The sequence below is a fragment of the Hyla sarda genome, chromosome 1 (assembly GCF_029499605.1).
Source record: "Hyla sarda isolate aHylSar1 chromosome 1, aHylSar1.hap1, whole genome shotgun sequence".
NCBI classification, from domain to species: domain Eukaryota; kingdom Metazoa; phylum Chordata; class Amphibia; order Anura; family Hylidae; genus Hyla; species Hyla sarda.
In genome coordinates, this window is record NC_079189.1 from 266788337 (window position 1) to 266809779 (window position 21443).

At 45.7% G+C, this 21443-nt stretch overlaps 1 protein-coding gene across 2 annotated transcripts in view; it reads right to left on the reverse strand.

The window, feature by feature from the left end:
- The window catches only part of MPND (MPN domain containing), a 358148-nt gene that overhangs the window by 311280 nt on the left and 25425 nt on the right, over positions 1-21443 (reverse strand). The window contains exon 2 of one of the 2 annotated variants that reach the window (XM_056571957.1): positions 15742-16055. The exons of the other annotated variant lie outside the window; for it this stretch is intronic. The gene's annotated coding sequence lies outside the window, so the exon portion shown is untranslated. The remainder of the gene's footprint in view (positions 1-15741; positions 16056-21443) is intronic. 2 annotated transcript variants of the gene reach the window in all.

Consider the following 21443-nt stretch of genomic DNA (forward strand, 5'->3'; position numbering starts at 1 on the left):
CAACGGCGGCTGGTCCTGACGGCGCAGGGCCCCGTGTGATGTTGCCCGATGGAATAGAGGAATTGTATGCAGAGCCTCGTGGTTTCGGCGTCTGATGTCAGAGCTGATGCGGGCTGAAGGAGCTAGGACTGGTTGAATGAAGGCTTGGATGTAGGTAAATGCTGGAGATGGATCACTCGTTCAGAGTTATAGGTGCTATCCAGATGGTGACTGTCCAAAGTCGTTTACCAGTAGATATATAGCAATAAAAGTCCTTTTTGCAATAAGTGGCGTAAAATTTAAAAGCAATTTTACGCCACTTATTGCAAAAAGGACTTTTATTGCTATATATCTACTGGTAAACGACTTTGGACAGTCACCATCTGGATAGCACCTATAACTCTGAACGAGTGATCCATCTCCAGCATTTACCTACATCCAAGCCTTCATTCAACCAGTCCTAGCTCCTTCAGCCCGCATCAGCTCTGACATCAGACGCCGAAACCACGAGGCTCTGCATTCAATTCCTCTATTCCATCGGGCGGCATCACCAGGGCCCTGCGCCGTCAGGACCAGCCGCCGTTGGTGCACGCCAGCACCTACTCTCTGCAAGTGCATCTGCAGTTAAGTAAACCATCGCTGAACGGAGCATCAAAGGAACTGGTAAAAGAATTCATTCTGTCTATAATATTACTTGATACAATTGATGTAGAAGGATCTAACCAGAGACAATATAGCAGTGCTACGGCCATTATTGTTACATTATCAAGGACTGTTTCATTCAACAAAGCCTTGCTATTTTTCAATGAATATTATTCTGCACTATAACCAGCAATTACCATATCAGTGGCGTATTGATTGTCATTTATTGTATTTTAATAAATTTTTCTCTCCCACAAGGGCCCTGTGAGAGTGGAATTTGTTATAATTATTTGATATTATTTATAATAAACCAACAGAATAATTGAAGCACGGTCTTATTGTATTCTATACAAACACCTACCTTATGGTTGGGGAAATTTCCTTTTTCCATTGTTACTTTTTTAACACACCAAGTTACCTCGGTATGTGTATAATTGTGAGCTGCACCAAATTTTTTTCTGTCCTTTTAATTTACAAATCTGTTTAACTTTCTGGCACCAGTTCATATAAAAAAAAAAGTATTCCACCGGAGTACCCCTTTAACTAAATTTGCCAATGAGAAGGGACCTTTTTGCCCCCATTGACACTTCCTGATTATGCAGAAAGGAAACAGTGCCAGCTTATTCAGGCGTTGACTGCTGCGCATGGAAATTCTGCCTGGAGATATTCTGTAGAACTTCAGCAGTGGAGCTTTCTGGCGTTTATATTCACAGAAATAATTATATTGTTCACTCTTTTGACAGAATACTGTGCAGAATACATTGCCATCTATGGTGACCTGTAATTTCTGTGCATTTCTAGGGCTGACTGGATCTTTTGCTAGAATATTTCTTGCCTGACATTCTGTAGTGTGAACCCCCCAAGTATTTAACCCCTTTCAGGACCATGGGCTTTCTCATTTTTGCACTTTTGTTGTTTCCTCCTCACCTTTTAAAAATGATAGCGCTTAAAATTTTCCACCTACAGACCCATATGAGGGTTTGTTTTTTGCGCCACCAATTTTACAATCATTTCACCACAAAATCTACGGCGAAACCAGAAAAAAAAAGTTTGGAGCGAAATTGAAAAACAACTGCCACTTTGTAACTTTTGCGGCCTTCCAATTCTAAGCAGTGCGCTTTTCTGTAAAAATGACACCTTATCTTTATTCTGTAGGTCCATACAATTACAAGGATACCTTATTTATATAGGTTTTATTTTATTTTACTACTTTAAAAAATTATAACTACATGCACCAAAATTAGTATGTTTACAATTCGTGAAAAATGGAGAAAATACAGTCTTAGAGGCGCTGTGCACAAACGTGGTCACAAATGGGAGGACTCGAGCCAGCACAGGACAATAAATATTTTTATTGGATACAGTGGACGACGCTTTCGGCACACAGAGAGTGCCTTCCTCAGGTCCAAACATACAGTGCAATTTTAGGGATGGATCAGATACAAGATTGCACTTGTGGGGTTCCTGTGTTGAGCAGTGCTGGCGTGGGTCCCAACACAGGAACCCCACAAGTGCAATCTTGCATCTGATCCACCCCTGAAATTGCACTGTATGTTTGGACCTGAGGAAGGCACTCTGTGTGCCGAAACGCGTCGTCCATTGTATCCAATAAAAATATTTATTGTCCTGTGCTGGCTTGAGTCCTCCCATTTGTGACCACGTTTGTGCGCAGTGCCTCTAAGACCGTATTTTCTCCATTTTTCATGTGTTGCTTAAACTGGCCCTTGCGCAAGGGTCCAGTCCTGGTCAGAGTGCGGCAGCCATACCTACCAAAACCATACCCCCACCACTCCGCTGCAGACATTGGTCCCAGGAACCCTGGGACTAAGGCTTGCCATCAGATCTGGTGAGTATATCCCTTAGGTGTGGTGGAGGGTCACACCAAGTCGGTATACGTCAACTAAGGGAGCGCCCCCTGTTTCCTACGTCTATGTTTACAATTGTCATCTTCAGGGGGGCGTTGACCAGAGGTGCAGGGGGCATGACCGGAGGTACAGGGCAGAGGCTGCTGGATGGGTGTGCTCTGCTAACCACCACCAGCATATTGGAGTGTTGATACATTGTGGTGAACTCTCCCAAACCCTCATAGAAATGGAAATGGGCGTACCCGAAAAGCTGGTAAAGATAAAGAAAAAGACAAGAAAAAAAAAGAACCCTCTTAAAGTATCAGATTTTTTCTCTACTGAAGAAGCTGGGAACAGCAAAAGTAATGTATATGTAGAGGATGTAGGGTTAGGCTGGGTTCACACCACGTTTTAGGCAATACGGGACCGCATACGGCTGGGGGGAGCTAAAACTGGGCGCTCCTGTATCCCTGCCATATGCGACCTGTAAGTAATATACTTCAATGAGCCGACCGGAGTGAAAAGATGACTCCAGTCGGCTCATTTTTGCCCCATATGCAGTTTTCCCACCGAACCTAAAACCGTGGTTGACCACAGTTTTAGGTCCGGAGGGAAAACCGCATACAGGGCAAAAATGAGCCGAGCGGAGTCATCTTTTCACTCCAGTCAGCTCATTGAAATACATTACATACGGGCCGCATACGGGAGCGCACGGTTTTAGCTCCCCCCAGCCGTATGCAGTCCCGTATTGCCAAAAACGTGGTGTGAACCCAGCCTTAGATCAATCTCCTAAAATGCCACACACCCCAAAAGCATACCCTATTATACAAACTGAGGACATTGTATCAGGGGCGTTACCCTACTCCACTCAGCCTCAACTAAATCCTCAGACTGTACTATTAACCTTACATCACAAGCTAATATGTCAGCCTTTAATGGGGTACTCCGGCCCCGAAACATCTTATCCCCTATCCAAAGGATAGGGGATAAGATGTCTCACCGTGGGGGTCCCACCGCTGGGGACCCCCGCAATCTTGCATTCGCCACCCACCTGTTTGAGCTGCACGCCACGGTGCCAGCTCACAAACAGCCGGGTGGTGACCACGGGGCCGTAGTATCGTGATGTCACGACTCCGCCCCCGTGTCATGTCACCCCCCGCCTGGACTTGCATAGCAGGGGTGACGTCACACGGGGGCGGAGTCGTGACGTCACGATACTCCACGGCATGCAGCTCAAACAGGTGGGTGGCGAATACAAGATTGCAGGGGGTCCCCAGTGGCGGGACCCCCGTGGTGAGACATCTTATCCCTTATCCTTTGTATAGGAGATAACATGTCTCAGGGCCGGAGTACCACATTAATGGACCCTCACCATTGCTATGGTGGCTCTATTTGCAGACGTTAAGGCCTCTATACAAATGGATCTGCGTACTGCTGTTAAAAAGAATTCAAACAGAAGTCCATTCTTTAGTGATGAGAACAGCTCATGTGGAGGAAAAAGTGGATGCTCTTGTTAAAGAACATAATAAAAAGGCAGAAGTTCTAACTTAAATGGGGAAGGAACTTGAAGCTATGAAAATAAAGTTGGCGGATACGGAGGACCGTACCCGATGAAATAACTTACGTATAAGAGGAGTTCCAGAAACTATCAGAATAGAAAACTTAAATACTTTTGTTAAAGAATTTTTCTCAACCCTTCTACCAAATACCACTGATATAGATCTCTGCATAGACCGGGCACATCGTTTAGCGAAATTATCTAAGTTATACCCAAAAATTCCATGTGATGTTATAGTAAGAGTTAATTTTTTTAAATATATATATAAAAGAACAAATTATAACTGCTATGCGTGAACCCCCATATTTGCCAGAGAGATTTAAAGACTTAACTATATTTGCGGATCTCTCAGCCACAACACTAATGTGGAGAAGGGAATTCTCTGAGGGTACTAAAATCCTCAGAGCAAACGCAATACAATATAGGGGGGGGGGGGGGGGGTTCCTGTAAAGATTGTGTTAACATACAGAGGAACTAAATATGTGGCAGATACCTTTAAAGATCTCCTGTGTCTTTGCCAAGCCTGGGAACTACTAGGCGCTCAGTTGGAAGAAAATTCCTGAGAGATTCGGAAAATAACGGATGAATGGACAGCTATAAATTCATGGTGATGCATAATGATTTTTTAATGGACTTATCTTTTCTCCTCCCCCCACCCCCCTCCTATTTTTTTTTTTTTTAAACTGTGAATTTTTATTGAAAGTTTATCAGTAAAAACACAAACAACAACACAAGCAGGGGAAATAGGCCCTGCAGCTCAGGTCAACAATAAGAATGGAGAGCATAAAATACATAGTATCAGTAACTGGATACCAACAGTGAAAACACAGGAGTCAGAAAGGTACAACCCCAGCCACGCTATGCAATACAGTCACAAAAAAGGGGAAAAAGGGGACAGGGAAGTGGGAGGGGGGGAAGGGTAGAGAATAACAAACACAGGACAGACAGACCACATTCAGGAAGGGGAAGACAAGACAAGGAGAAATCAGGGAGAAAAGAGAGAAGGAAGCACAGCCGAGAGACCCCGAAGGAAGGTCAAGAGCTAAGAGGGTTGCCTGTCGGTGAATCTATCCCAGGGATCCCACACCGGGAGAAAGGCCGGGACAGTATTGTTCAAGGAGGCCGTGAGAGACTCAAGGGACCAAACTTCCCGTATCCTAGCCACTAGATCATCTTCTGACTGAGGTAGAGTTTGCTTCCAGTACTTGGCTATAAGAGTTTTAGCAGCTAAAGTGATATGTAGAAACAACTTGAACGGTTTCCTAGTTAGAGTTCTAATATACAATTGTAGGAGAAAGACCAGCGGATCTAACGGGACCGTTTCCCCCAACACCGCCTGAACCAGTCGCTGAACCATACCCCAATACAGAATTATGTGCGGGCAGGACCAATATATATGGAAAGTGTCACCAAGACCAACCCCACATCTCCAGCACTGGGGAGGAATGTCAGGGTTCAGCCTATTCAGCAAGACCGGAGTGTGGTACCACCCCATAAGCATTTTATACTGTGTCTCCTTGTAGGCTGTACAAATCGAAGCCCTAGCGGCCTGATCCCACATCACCTTCCACTGAGGAATGGTGATAGCGGTCTGAAGGGCCGTCTCCCAATAAGTCATATATCTGTGCGAAGGGGTAATGCCATCTGGAGGGGAGATTAAGAGAGAGTAGATACTAGAAAGGAGTCCTCTCGTCTGGGGCCCGCTCCTGCACAGCCTCTCAAAGCTGGTAGGTTAAGACACACTCAGAGAGCCCCGAGTTGAGGACAGATAATGATGAAGCTGTACATGGAAAGTCAATTCAGAGGAGGGGAGAGTCCAACGAGAAACCAGCTGGTCAAAGGACAGGAGGGAACAGGACACAGGGTCAACCACAGCCCAGCAGAAAACATTATGGGAGCCCCACTCCCCAACCATAAGGGAGGTGACACCGGGGGGAGGGGGGGGGGGGGGGAATCTGGATTATAGAGGAATGACCGCAAGGGAGAGAAAGAGGAAAGAAGCCCAAACCGCCGAGAACAGTCCAAGTCCACACATAACGGGTTTCTCCACTTCCATCCACTTGCTGTATGCATGGTAAGTAGACTAGGACGCCAAGTGCCACAGGTGAGCCACCCAGTAATATTTTGTCACACCCAGAACCCCAAGACCCCTATAACATCGGCTCGCCATCATAACCGACATAGGCAACCTGTGCCGTTTAGCGTCCCAGATAAACCGAAAAATAGCTGACTGAAAAGATTGCAGTACCGTGAGCGGGACCCTTACTTTAGGGAGAATAGACATCTTAACCGCCACAATACGTCCAAAAAAAGATATACTGAGATCTCCACTTCTCCATTAAAGCACGCAGCTCACGGAACAGAGGGGGAAAGTTAGCAGAATATAGGGAGGCATAGGCAGGAGAAAGATAGACCCCAAGTATTTAATAGCGGACTGAGACCAACGGAAAGAATAGTTAGTTCTTAGGAGGGAAACCACAGGAGAAGATAAATTGAGAGGCATCGCTTCAGATTTAGAAAGATTAAAGGGGTACTCCGGTGCTTAGACATCTTATCCCCTATCCCAAAGATAGGGGATAAGATGCCTGATCGTGGGAGTCCCGCCACTGGGGACCCCCGGGATCATGCACGCGGCGCCCCATTTGTAATCAGTCCCCGGAGCATGTTCGCTCCGGGACTGATTACCGGCGACAACAGGGCGGGCGGCAAGTGATGTCACGCCCCCGCCCCCGTGTGATGTCATGCTCCGCCCCTCAATGCAAGCCAAAGGGAGGGACTCCCGCGATCAGGCATCTTATCCCCTATCCTTTGGATAGGGGATAAGATGTCTAAGCACCGGAGTACCCCTTTAACCTTATATCCAGAGACCTGACCATAATCATGTAGAAGTTTGTACAGGGAGGGCAAAGAGATGAGGGGGTTAGTAAGTGTAAGTAAGACATCATCTGCAAAAAGACAGATCTTAAATTCCCTACCTTGGATGGCCACACCAGAGACATCCGGGTCCCCCCGGATTAAGGCTGCAAGCGGTTCGATACATGAAGCAAAAATCAGGGGGGACAACAGACATCCCTGCCTAGTGACATTGTAGAGAGGAAAACAAGTGGAGGAGGCACAGGGAAGTTTAAGCGAAGCAGTAGGAGAGGAATATAGACCCCACAGCGCATTGAGGAAGTTAACAGAGATCCCAAATTTCTGGAGTGTAGCAAACATAAACGGCCAACCCAGCCTATAAAAGGCCTTTTCAGCGTCCAGACTCTATAACAAGGCCTGACCCGACCCTGATTGACCACATCTATCAGATCCAGAACCCTCCTCGTATTATGGCCCCCCCTGGCGACCAGGGATAAACCCCACCTGGTCTTTATGGATAAGGGTAGGCAAAAAAACACACAGGCGAGTCTCCAATACTTTAGAGAACAGCTTCAGATCCGAGTTCAAGATGGCTATGGGCCTGTAGCTGGAGCAATCATGGGGGTCGATACGAGTATGGAGTTTGTGAGGGTGAGAGTAAAAAAAAAAAAAAAGAACGGCCAGAGGGGTGATTAATGCGCCATAGGTCAAAAAGTGTGGCCGAGCAAATCAATCGACGAGAAAGCATGGAGAGGTACACCTGCGGAGTAGGTGGAGGGGACCCAGCGAGCGAATGACGGTGTACCCCAGGGGAAAAGACTAAGTTAATATCCCCCCCAATAACCAGGCCGAGGGGGCATATTTATGGAGATGCGTGAAAACCCGCCTGAGGAAGGGTAGCTGGGAGGTGTTCGGAGCATAGACATTACAGAGGAGCAGTTGTTTATCCCCCAGGGACCCTTGTAGAACAAGAAACCTACCCAATGGGTCTGCATGCGAGAAGGTGACCTGTAAAGGACATGTTTTAGATATCAATATAGCCACTCCAGCCACCTTCCTATGCGCCAAAGCTAGGAAGGTCTGGGGAAAGAGGTGGTGAAGGAATTGAAAGGAGCCGGTCTTATCAAAGTGTGTCTCCTGAAGGTACACAATATCTGCTTTAAGGGCTACCAGCTCCCTCTGCAGCAGACACAGCTTCATAGGGGTGTTGAGTGCCTTCACATTCAAAGAGACACACTTAGCCATGGGAGCGTAAAGGAGGGAAGAACATATGCTGTTTACGGTACTCAGCTGCTCAGGAGTGCCAGGGGAGGTCCACTTAGAGGCAGGAGTCCACGGTGGCAAGCAAGACTTCCTAGGAGAAATGGAGATGAAGAGAGAAGCCATACTTCTGGGGTAAGCAACTAGAAGGGAAAACAAAGAAATACAAGGGGAAAAGACAGACAGAGACAATGGGGAAGGGAAACACGACAAATGAGACCAGGAATAAACCACTGGAACACTTGCCAGTGTCGAGGCCAAAATGGGTAGACAAAAGAACAAAATAGCACAAAACAGCACCATCTCGTCGTTTGCCACAGCCTCAAGGGGGGGAAAGTGGAAGAACCCACCAAAAATGAAAGACACTCAGAAGGACCAAAGTCCCACCTAGAGGCCAGGCAAGAAGAGAGAGAGTCTGCCTTCAGCATTATCCCAAAAGATAGGTCGTGCAAACATCAGGAACCTAGAATTCAAAAGTTAATCACATATCAGCAGTGTAATGGAGCTACAAACAGAAGTCCCAACGCAGTAGCGACATCCGGACCAGAGTCGTCAGCGAGCAGGAAGTGAGCAGTCCAAGGAGGATCCGGACCAGCTCTCGGCGAGCCAGATGTAGAGGCAGTACGGCCAGATCGGTGATGCTTCCCCCGCACAGGCTGCCACACCTGAGGCAGAGGTGGGGGAGGAGGAATCAAGCCCCAGTCCATGAGGTGAGGGATCAGGAGATCAAAGGTTGTGCAAAAGTCCTGCAAATCTGTAAATGTGCGTAGAACATCCCTTCTGGCCTGCAGAGCGAACGCAAAGGACCATCTGTAAGGAATTTGTGCAGCACGCAGGGTTGACAGGAGGGGTTGCAGCACCCGTTTCTTACGGAGGATGATCCAGGAGAGATCTTGGAAGAGCTGTACAGGGGCCCCATCAAAGTCGAAGTTCCGTAAGGAGCGCGACTTGGCCATTATGCGTTCCTTCAGTTGAAAGTCCGCAACACAGCAGATGACATCTCGTGGGGGGCCATTGACAGGGCAGGGGCGTAGGGCCCGGTGAGCACGGTCCAATTTAATCTTGTGGGAAGGAGGCTCATCCAAAATCATAGTAAAAATAAATTGAAGGTGGGGGGCTCACACTAATAGGAAGAGAATGTGTATTGAGGTACTGTATGTTACATGTTAGCTCTACGTGTCAAAATATAATATGGAGATAATATATGGAAATACAGACCTCTAGATACACATGTGGTAGTGTTCTGTATAAGATGGCTGAAATTAGAGTGTTAGAATGGAGTGATAAAATTCATGTTCAAGATTAATGTTACTTACTATGTATGATCATATATATATATATATATATATATATATATAATATGATAGAATAATAATTGGTACAGGCTAAGTGATAATGGTAATAATTATATAAATTTTAATATACATTTTTATTATAATTATTGAGTGTGCGGCTGTGCAGGGCCCTTGCACAAACCGCACCCTTATTATAATATTAAAAAGTAAAAATGAAAAACATAAAAATGATGAATATATGCAATTAATAACAAATACTGGTGTGAGATACGCAGTCCCAAATATCAATGTTCAGTTCAATGAATTACAGTTCAATGAATGAAAGGATACAGTTCAATGAATTATGTCCGAGGAAGTATCATTGAAGTTCAAGGTGCTACACAGTATATAATTGAAATCCTTCACTGAGTTAGTTGAAACTTTGATAACAGTTATTTGTAGAAGGCTATTGTAGCAGATATTGTAGCAGATATATCCAAATGAAAGCTATTGTAGCAGATGTATCAAAGTGAAAGTGTATCAAAGTAAAAGTTATTGGTGCACAGCACCGCTCACCGCTTCTCCTGATGCGCTCCGATGTTCAGTGCGGTTCTTCTCCTTCCCGGGCTGGCACAGCTCGGCCGCTGGCCTGGTGGAAAAGTCTAGGATCTTCCTGCGCTGGCTCGAGATCTAGATACCGGGAGCTGGTAATTGCCGTAGAACTGGTGTACCGTGGAGCCGATGTAATGCGCCTGGGGGAGGCTGCACTTGGATGGTCTGGAGCTGGCACAGATCTGCGTCTGGACGGTGGATAAGGCGAGTGCAGGTGAGTGGTGAATGGGAGGATAGCGGAGCCGCGTCCTCGTGTAAGAATGCGCGCTCCTAGGTCGTGTAGTGGTCCAAAAACTGGGGGGTTCCAGCAGTTGCAAATAGGTTTTTGCATCCAAGTGCAGCCTCCCCCAGGCGCATTACATCGGCTCCACGGTACACCGGTTCTACGGCAATTACCAGCTCCAGGTATCCAGATCCCGAGCCACCGCAGGAAGATCCTAGACTTTTCCACCAGGCAGCTGCCGAGCTGTGCCAACCCGGGAAGGAAAAGAACCGCACTGAACATCGGAGCGCATCAGGAGAAGCGGTGAGCGGTGCTGTGCACCAATAACTTTTACTTTGATACACTTTCACTTTGATACATCTGCTACAATATCTGCTACAATAGCCTTCTACAAATAACTGTTATCAAAGTTTCAACTAACTCAGTGTAGGATTTCTATTATATACTGTGTAGCACCTTGAACTTCAATGATACTTCCTCGGACATAATTCATTGAACTTTATCCTTTCATTCATTGAACTGCAATTCATTGAACTGAACATCAATTCATTCATTCATTCAAGCTGCTAATATTTGGGACTGCGTATCTCACACCAGTATTTGTTATTAATTGCATATATTCATAATTTTTATGTTTTTCATTTTTACTTTTTAATATTATAATAAGGGTGCGGTTTGTGCAAGGGCCCTGCACAGCCGCACACTCAATAATTATAATTAAAATTTATATAAAATTGATATCATTATTACCATTATCACTTAGCCTGTACCAATTATTATTCTATCATATTTTAGATATATGATCATACATAGTGAGTAACATTAATCTTGAACATCAATTTTATCACTCCATTCTAACACTAATTTCAGCCATCTTATACAGAACACTACCACATGTGTATCTAGAGGTCTGTATTTCCATATATTACCTCATCCAAAATCATGTTGAAGATGGCTTCCAGGGTGACATGTAGATCCTCAGCCTGCGTAGCTTCTGGAAGGCCACGGACCCGTTTGATATTACGCCTTCCTCTATTATCAAGGTCCTCCACATGTGAATGCAAATCATCAAAGGGAACCAATCATCAGATTTTACCCTATATAACACTTGGCAAAGCGATATATAGGGTAAAATCTTTATTTTCACCATTCCCGGGGACGCTCCTGCCCCCAGGGATGGTGAAGATTTGAAGTTATAAATTAGTCACCGCCGCCGCCGTAAGTAGTGACCTGGGCGGGGAGCTCTTCTCATCTACTCCCGTTCTTCGGCCGGAAGTGAAGCCCCCTCCGCTTGATTGACGGGCAGCGTCATCGCTCTGCTCCGTCTGTTTAGTGAGCGGAACAATGACGCGGCCCATCAATCAAGCGGAGGGGGCGTCGCTGCCGGCTGAAGAACGGGAGTAGATGAGAAGAGCTCCCCGCCCAGGTGACTACTTACGGCGGCGGTGACTAGTTTATAACTTCATATCTTCACCATCCCTGGGGGCAGGAGCGTCCCCCGGGGATGGTGAGGACAACAATTTTACCCTATATAACGCTTTGCCAAGCGTTATATAGGGTAAAATCTGATGATTGGTTCCCTTTGAGAAAGTTAGTCTGGGCAGACAGGGTACCCTGAAGCTTGGAGATGTAGGATCTGGTAGAATCATGAGCCCCCTCAAGATCATCCACTCTATCTGAGACATGCTGAAGATCCTTATGCATATCAGTGATTTCCACTCTTCAGGCATCCTTAATTTCAGTGTTAAGAGCCCTAAAGTCCTCCTTAGAGGGCAAATGAGAGAGCAGCTGACTGAAGTTCATGGAGAGAGGAACAGAGGCAGGGACCCCCGAACAGTCCAGGCCCAAATCAGGGCCATCGCCCCAGGCCGGCCGACCAGCATTCCCGTACAGGCCCCAGGGGACCTAGTAGCAGAAGAGGGGCCAGACTGGGGTAAAACCCCAGGGGATCCCCCAGTGCACCTATGGACAGACATAGTCCTTTGTGGTTTTGGAGAAGCCCTTGCGGGAGCCACAGCAAGGGCAGGGGACCAATCGCTCCCCTCAGGAGAGAGCAGTTGGAGCTGCAGGCACTGCAGGGTAGGCCACAGGGGACCCACTTATAACCAACAAGGGACTAGCAGGAGCAAGAGAGACCCCCAGAACTGAGGGCCCCAAGGCAGCAGGTGGCAGGTCCAGATCAGGGACCAACTTGGGCTAAAGACCAAGTCCCCCAGGGCACTAGCCCTCCCCCTCCAGAGCCGACACAGGCAGGAGTGGGAGCAGGAGTGGGGGCCTGCAGCAGTTGGTCCGGCAGGTCCGTAACCACAGGCGCAGCAGAGAGCGGGACGGTAGGGGGGGGGGGGACAGGTGGGGCTCCCAAGGCTCACCCTAGGTTCCGGGAAGTCTGCAGGGCGGTCAAGCAGGGGACCGGATGGTCCGTTCAGGCTGTCGGGTCCGGGCGCCGAGCCGTGCGGGATCTCAGCCTGCGCTCAGAGACCGGGGAGGCCGGAGCTGAAGAGGAGGGCGTGCAGAGGTACCGCACGATCTCTCCAGATGGAGTTTGGGGGGGGGGGGGTAAGTCTGGGAGCAGGGGTCTTCTTATGGCGTTTGGTCAATTTGGGCATGAGGAAGAGGGTAGATAATGAAGCTAATTTAGAGGCCACGAAGCGCGGAGCACAGGGACTATGCGACCATGTTAGGTAACGGCAAGCCACGCCCCCCCCCCCTTTTTATTAAGATTTAAATTGCATAAACCAAAACAAAAATGCTGGAATTTTTGGGTTATTCAGTGATGATATATACAGTGGGGATCAAAAGTTTGGGCACCCCAGGTAAAAATTTGTATTAATGTGCATAAAGAAGCCAAGGAAAGATGGAAAAATCTCCAAAAGGCATCAAATTACAGATTAGACAAAATATGTCAACAAAAGTTAGATTTTATTTCCATCATTTACACTTTCAAAATAACAGAAAACAAAAAAATGGTGTCTGCAAAAGTTTGGCCACCCTGCAGAGTTAATATCCCCCTTGGGCAAGTATCACAGCTTGTAAACGCTTTTTGTAGCCAGCCAAGATTCTTTCAATTCTTGTTTGAGGTATCTTTGCCCATTCTTCCTTACAAAAGTCTTCCAGTTCTTTGAGATTTCTGGTCTGTCTGTCATGCACTGCTCTTTTTAAGGTCTATCCATAGATTTTCAATTATGTTGACGTCAGGAGATTGTGAAGGCCATGGCAAAACCTTCAGTTTATGCCTCTTGATGTAATCCCACATGGATTTCGAGGCGTGTTTAGGATCATTATGCATTTGTAGAAGCCATCCTCTCTTTAACTTCAGCTTTTTCACATATGGCATCAAGTTAGCATCCAAAATTTGATGAAATTTTATTGAATCCATTTTTCCTTCAACTCGTGAGATGTTCTCTGTGCCACTGGCTGCAATACAACCCCAAAGCATGATTGATCCACCCCCATGCTTAACCTCCCTGGCGGTATGATTCTGTCTGGAAATTTGTACCAAAAGCGGTACAATTTTTTTAACTGAATTTCACATCTCCCTCCGCCCATTTCACAACTCCCCTGTCACATTCCCCCTCCCTTGTCACATTCCCCCTCTCCCTTGTCACATCCCCCAACACATTCTCCCCCCTCCTTGTCACATTCTCCCCCCTCCTTGTCACATTCTCCCCCCTCCTTGTCACATTCTTCCCCCCTTGTCCCATTCTCCCCCTTCATGTCACATTCCCCTCCCCCTGTCACATCCCCTCCCTTGTCACATCCCCCCCCTTCATGTCACATTTCCCTCCCCCTGTCACATCCCCCCATCACATTCCCCCCCGTCACATTCTCCCCCTTGTCACATCCCCCCCCTGTCACATTTCCCCCCTTCATGTCACATTCCCCCCCACTTGTCACATTCCCCCCTTTGTCACATTCATCCCCCCTTGTCACCTTGTCTTGTCCTGCAGCAAATACACTGGGTTTGCCGGGGCAGATTTCAAACCTAGTGTATTTGCTGCAGAACAAGTCCTTTCCCCTTCAGCCAATCACAGGCTTTACACCACTGCGGCCTGTGATTGGCTGAAAAGTGAAAGGTCCTAGAAGATGAATAGTGAATAGAGGACACCCCGGACCGCACGGAGGGGAACGGCATCTGCAGGGACCGGGATTAGGTGAGCAAAAGGTTTTTTTATTTTACTACTTCTTCCTTTTACACTTAGCTCAGTGTTTTTCTAACAGGGGGCCTCCAGCTGTTGTGAAACTACTACTCCCAGCATGCCCGGACAGCCTTTGGCTGTTCGGGCATGCTGAGAGTTGTAGTTTTGCAACAGCTGAAGGCCCCCTGGTAGGGAAACACTGACTTTTAGTATTTTTCTTTAGCTGCTCTGGCCGGCCCCCACAACGGGAGCCGACCAGAGCAGATAATCGCATGTTTTCCCGGGGGCCGCATCGCTATATCGCATTGCTTTGCGATATATCGTGCAGCCCGGCCGGGAACTCTGCAATTCTACCCCGAGCGTGACTCGGGGTTACCGATCCTGGCAGGGAAAATTAACCCAGAGTCACGCTCGGGAATACCGCTCAGGAGGTTAACAGTTGAACAGAGGTTCTTTTCATTAAATTCTGTTCCCCTTCTTCTCCAAACGTACCTTTGCTCATGCCGGCCAAAAAGTTCAATTTAACCTCATTGGTCCACAGAACTTGTTTCCAAAATGCATCAGGCTTGTCTATATGTTCATTTGCAAAGTTCAAACACTGATTTTTGTGGTGAGGATGTAGAAGAGGTTTTCTTCTGATGACTCTTCCATGAAGACCATATTTGTACAAGTATCTCTTTATAGTGGAATAGTGTACCACGACTCCAGTGTCTGCCAGATCTTTCTGGAGGGATTGTGCAGTCAAACGTTGGTTTTGAATTGGTTTTCTCACAATCCTGCGAGCTGTTCTGTCTGATATTTTTCTTGGTCTTCCAGATCTTGCTTTAACTTCCACTGTTCCTGATGACTGCCATTTCATTTTTCTTTTTTATTTAATAAATTTAAGTTTAACAATTAAATATTAAATACAATTAACATAGTTTGCAGAAAGAGTATTACAGTACATTAACCTCCATCCCACCCCCCACCCCTGCCACCAGAAGAGAGGGGAAAAAAAGGAACAAATTAATTTTTAATCTTCCCAATCCACCCATGTCAATCTAATTTTTTTTTAATCTTCTCTTAGAACCCCTGGCCCTCCATTCTTCATACTTTCATATTTTTTAAACTTGCTTCTCCCACTCTATTGCCTAAGAGCGCTCTGAGGATCACAACCTTGGCCAACATAACCACTCTTTCTCTAAATTGACTGTAGATAAGAGGCAGAAAGACCTGGCACAGCTGACTAATGGCTCTCAATTCTGTGGCGGAGTTATGAGACCTATCCGTTCCCGATTGGTGAAGTGCAGTGCTATACTTGTGTGGAAAATAAGTACATTCGTATGGTAGCAGGAAAAAGAAGTAACATGTAGCAACTCACCACTTCTGTAGAAACTTGTTTAATAGTGCAGGTTGGCGTGCAGCTGACACATAACAACGGGAACGGTGTGCAGGGAGGGCTAGACGTGGCGGGGGGAGCTCGAGACAATGGATTCTATTTTGCGTCCAGTGGCGCTTCTTCCGGTCTTTTTCCTGCTACAATTTCTCTAAGTTGAGTTCATTTCCAATAGTCTAAAATACCTTAGCCCAAAATTCTTTAACCTTTGGGCATAACCATAGCAAATGAATCAGGTCAGCATCCGCTCCACCACACTTAGGGCAATCTGCCTCCCTCTAACTCTTCATCTTTTTTAACTGTAACAGTGAAAAATATAAATGGTAGACTATTTTTAATTGCATCATTTGATATCTTGTTAATTGAGCACTTTTTAGCATTACTCAGTATGCTTTCCCAATCTTCCTCAGAGATAGAACCAAGTACATCGTCCCACCTCCTTTTCATATTTTCCTGAAAGTTGACCGATACAGTTTTAAAGGGGTACTCTGGCGCTTAGACATCTTATCCCCTATCCAAAGGATAGGGGATAAGAAGCCTGATCGCGGGGGTCCTGTCTCTGGGGACCCCCTTGATCTTGCACACCGCACCCCGTTAAAATCAGTCCTTGGAGCGTGTTCGCTCCGGGTCTGATTACTGTCAATCACGGGGCGGAGCATTGTGACTTCAGTGCGGTGTGCAAGATCACGGGGGTCCCCTGCGGTGGGACCCCGGCGATCAGGCATCTTCTATATATATGTTTTAACTTTCCACATCCTTCTGAATTCATATAATCTATCACCGTGTGTGAACATTCCTTAAATTTCGCTAAAGCGTTTGATACTGTCCCTCATAGACGTCTGACAGGTAAGTTAAGGTCTTTGGGTTTGGAAATTTTAGTTTGTAACTGGATTGAACACTGGCTCATGGATCGTACCCAGAGAGTGGTGGTCAATGATTCGTACTCCGATTGGTCCCCGGTTATTAGTGGTGTACCCCAAGGTTCAGTACTGGGACCGCTGTTGTTTAATTTATTTATCAATGATATAGAGGATGGTATTAACAGCTCTGTTTCTATCTTTGCAGATGATACCAAGCTTTGTAGCACGGTACAGTCTATAGAGGATGTGCATAAGTTACAAGATGACTTGGATAGACTAAGTGTCTGGGCATCCACTTGGCAAATGAGGTTCAATGTGGATAAATGTAAAGTTATGCATCTGGGTACTAATAACCTGCATGCATCGTATGTCTTAGGGGGGATTAAACTGTCAGAGTCACTGGTAGAGAAGGATCTGGGTGTACTTGTAGATCACAGACTACAGAATAGCATGCAATGTCAGGCTGCTGCTTCCAAAGCCGGCAGGATATTGTCATGTATCAAAAGAGGCATGGACTCAAGGGACAGGGACATAATACTCCCCCTTTATAAATCATTGGTACGGCCTCACCTGGAATATGCTGTTCAGTTTTGGGCACCTGTCCATAAAAGGGACACTGCGGAGTTGGAAAGGGTGCAGAGACGCGCGACTAAACTAATATGGGGCATGGAACATCTTAGCTATGAGGAGCGATTAAAGGAGTTACAATTGTTTAGTCTTGAGAAGAGACGTTTAAGGGGGGATATGATAAACGTATATAAGTATATTAATGGCCCATACAAAAAATATGGAGAAAAACTGTTCCAGGTTAAACCCCCCCAAAGGACGAGGGGGCACTCCCTCCGTCTGGAGAAGAAAAAGTTTAGTCTCAAGGGGCGACACGCCTTCTTTACCGTGAGGACTGTGAATTTATGGAACGGTCTACCTCAGGAACTGGTCACAGCTGGAACAATTTACAGCTTTAAAACAGGATTAGATACATTCCTGGAACAAAATAACATTAATGCTTATGAAGAAATATAAAATCTCATCCCTTCCCAATATCGCGCCCTACCCCTTAATTCCCTGGTTGAACTTGATGGACATATGTCTTTTTTCGACCGTACTAACTATGTAACTATGTAACTATGTAACAGTGCATCTATATGCTTCACACAATTGAATATACCAAAGTTTATGTTCATTCCGCAATCCAAACTCATTCTTTCGTGTTTCAAATTTTTCAATCTCTCCATCCTGAAAAATCTGTGCAACGTATTGAACCCCTTTGCCTTTCCAAAAATCCCTCCCTAATCGTTGAAAGTGTACAAAATCTATATTATCTCATAACACCGTATTCCTTATACTTCCCTCTATTTTACATCTCTTTCTAACCTCTTGCCAGATTTTTCTAAATAACCCTATCAGTGAAATATGCCCCAAATCCTTCTTCACAGGAAGACCAGCTTCAATAAATTCGAGAAAACTCTCATAGTGCCCTTTATAATCTTTAAATAATTCTCCCCAAAGTGCTTCACTCCACCCCCCATCTAACATTCTGGAGGTTTTTTGCCCAAAAATATAGCCTAAATTCTGGTAAACCCCCTCCACCTTCTCCTTCCAATTGTACCCACCTTATATATTTCATATGTACAGTAACCCCCCGACCTACGATGGCCCCCACATATGATAAAATCGACATACAATGGCCTCTCAGAGGCCATTGCATGTCGATGTCAGCATCGACATACGATGCTTTTATATGTCGGGGCCATCGCATTAACTGCTATCCGACAGCGCAAAATGCTTAAGCTGCTGTCGGATAGCAGTTTAAGCATCCCTGGCAGGTTCGCTTACCTATTCCCGCTGCTCCGGGTCCACTTCGCGATCCTCCGGTGTCTTGCGCATCTTCTCCAGGGTCCAGGCCTTGCTTTCCGGCGTCGTTATTACGTCACTACGCACGCCGTGCCGGCGCAGCAGCGTAATAACGTCACCAGAAAGCGAGGCCCGGACCCTGCAGAAGATGCGGAAGAAGCCGGAGGATCGCGAAGAAGACACCAGAGCAGTGGGACAGCATCGGGAGCCCCTGAGACAGCATCGGGAGCGGTGAGGACCTGGTCCGGAGCGACGGGGACAGGTGAGTACAGCTTCCTATACTTTACATTGCACGGATCCCTCAACATACGATGGATTCGACAAACGATGGGTCGTTTGGAACGAATTACCATCGTATGTTGAGGGACCACTGTACTCTACCCCTCCCCCAAATCAATCTAACCATTAGGGCTTCCAATCCCAAAACCATTTTACAGGAATCCAGCAAGGGGCTGCCCCCAAAACGTATTATACCTGAGGAAGCACTACCATTTTAATTAACCCAATGCTATCTGCAATTGAAAGAGGCAATTTGACCCATGCATCTATCTTTTTCCTAAACTTACTCAGTAACGGATAAAGATTAAGCTGCGTAAAAAAAATCTTTTATCGGTGCTAATTTAATACCTAAATACTCCAGATTCTCATCTTCTTTCAGAACTTTTACCCCCATATGTTCATTAATATTACCTGTTACCATAGGCATTAAAGACGATTTTTCCCAATTTATTTCGATACCAGAAACCCTCCCAAAATCCTAGGGACCCTAATTGCTGCTGGGACCCCTATATAAGTATTTTCTAAAAATAAAAGAATATCGTCGGTATACATCAAAAATTTCTCTCCTACTCCCTTAATCCAAAATCCCCTCAAATCTTCCACTTTTTTTTATCTTCCTCGTCAATGGTTCCAAAAAAAGAACAAACAACATAGGTGAGAGAGGCCATCCCTGCCTCGTCCTATACTTAGGTGAGATGACAGAGACCCATTTACTGCCACCCTAGCCCTAGGATTCTTATATAACAATTTAAACCATTCTAACATTTCCCCCTCTATGCCAAATTTCTTAAGGCCCCTCTATAAAAATCTCCACTCCACCCTGTCAAATGCCTTCATAGCATCAAGTGACAGGGTGGAGCGGAAGGGACCCGATCCCAACTGTATATTGACCAATGATCGAATTACTATGATAGATTACTATGAATTGACTGCCATGGAATAAAACCGGTTTGTTCAACTCCTACAATACTATAAAGGAGAGGGGACAATCTTCTGGCCAAAAGTTTGGCCAAAATCTTAGCATCTGAATTTATCAAGGATATTGGCCGGTAGGATTCTATTTTCATGCTATCTTTTTCTTTTTTAAGAATTAGAACTATTTTAGTTTCTAACATCGAGGGAGGCAATTCCCCCCCCCCCCCCCCTTCCGAGCCTCCTCCAAAACTATGCAGAAGATAGGTAGTAAAACCTCCTTATATTCCTTATATATTGAATAGGGTAAGCCATCCAACCCCAGGGCTGATCTAGTCGTACTAACTGGAAGGTCAATATCCTTCAGATATGCCTCTATCTCACTGTCCCCTTCAATTTCCTCTCAGCTGTATAGTTGTTGATAATACTGTCGAGCAATCTTCTGTAGCTCCTCCTGCGAAGTTTGAATAGTCCTATTTTCATCATATAGGGCCAAAATATGACTCCTCTCCCTTTGGGCTCTAACTAAATTCGCTAGAAGTTTCCCTGGACGAGCCCCTTCTACAAAGTCCCTCTGTCCCGAAAAGAAAATCTTATGTTGTGCTTTTTCTAAATAATACTCTGACAGCTTCCCTTGTCCTAGTTCTAACTCCCTAAAGTCCTTTTTGGATCTTTCTGCCATATTTCTCCTCGGCCTCTCTGACCTTCTCTCTCAAATCCTGTTCTACCTTATTAAATGTCTTCTTTTTCCTTTGAATTGCCCTATATAGAATCCCCCTCAATACTCCTTTTATAGTGTCCCATACTACCGGATAAGGGGCTAAGTTCTTATTCAACTCACAACATTCCCATAGCTCTTTCACAATTTACTCCTTACCCCCTATCAAATTCAGCCAATGTGGGTTAAGACTAAAGACTCTCTCCCTCGGATTTTCCCGGTCCCCAATTCTAAGTTCCATTACCACTGGGGAGTGGTCTGATATGGTCCTACTTTTGTACTTAACTCCTTCAATATACCGCAACCCCTTATCATTAGAAAGAATGACATCAATACATGATGCCACTTTATGGGAGGCCGAGAAACATGAGAACACCCTCCTATCAGGATTCATTAAACGCCACGGGTCCCTCCAACCCATTTCTAAGCATAATTTATAGAGCGGGGTGTCCGACTCTCTTCCAGCCCTAATTGAGGACCTATCCTGAATGGGGTTCAGCACACAGTTATAATCCCCTATCAAATACAGAGGGAGATGTTCCTTCCCTTTGGAGAAGATAATTAAATCTAATAGTAGCTGAATAGAGAATAGCGGGGGGACTTAAAAAAAGGCCATCAATACTTCCCAATCAAAAAACCCGGCATGCAAAAATACATACTGACCCCTTTGATCTATCCTTTTGTCAAAAATCTTAACCGGGATAGCTCTATGTATGTACACAGAGACCCCTGCTGAATAACTAGATGCCGAGGAGTGAAACTCCAATTGGGCCCATCTTCTGGAGATTTTCCCCTCAGATTCCCTAGTGACATGGGATTCAGCCAAACAAACAATTCCTGGCCGATAATTTTTAACCCTGTCAAAAATTGGCACTCTTACGTCGCTCCGTCATTCCTAAAATATATTTAATCTATCTCTCATACTTATAAAGATTTAAGGGAAGAAAAAAAACTAAAAAACTTTCCCTTCTTCTGGCAGTCCTAATCCCCCTCCCCGCAACCCCAATCCCCCTCCCCTTCTCCTGACCCACTAAAATTAGCTGGTCTCTATCCTACGTCACCTA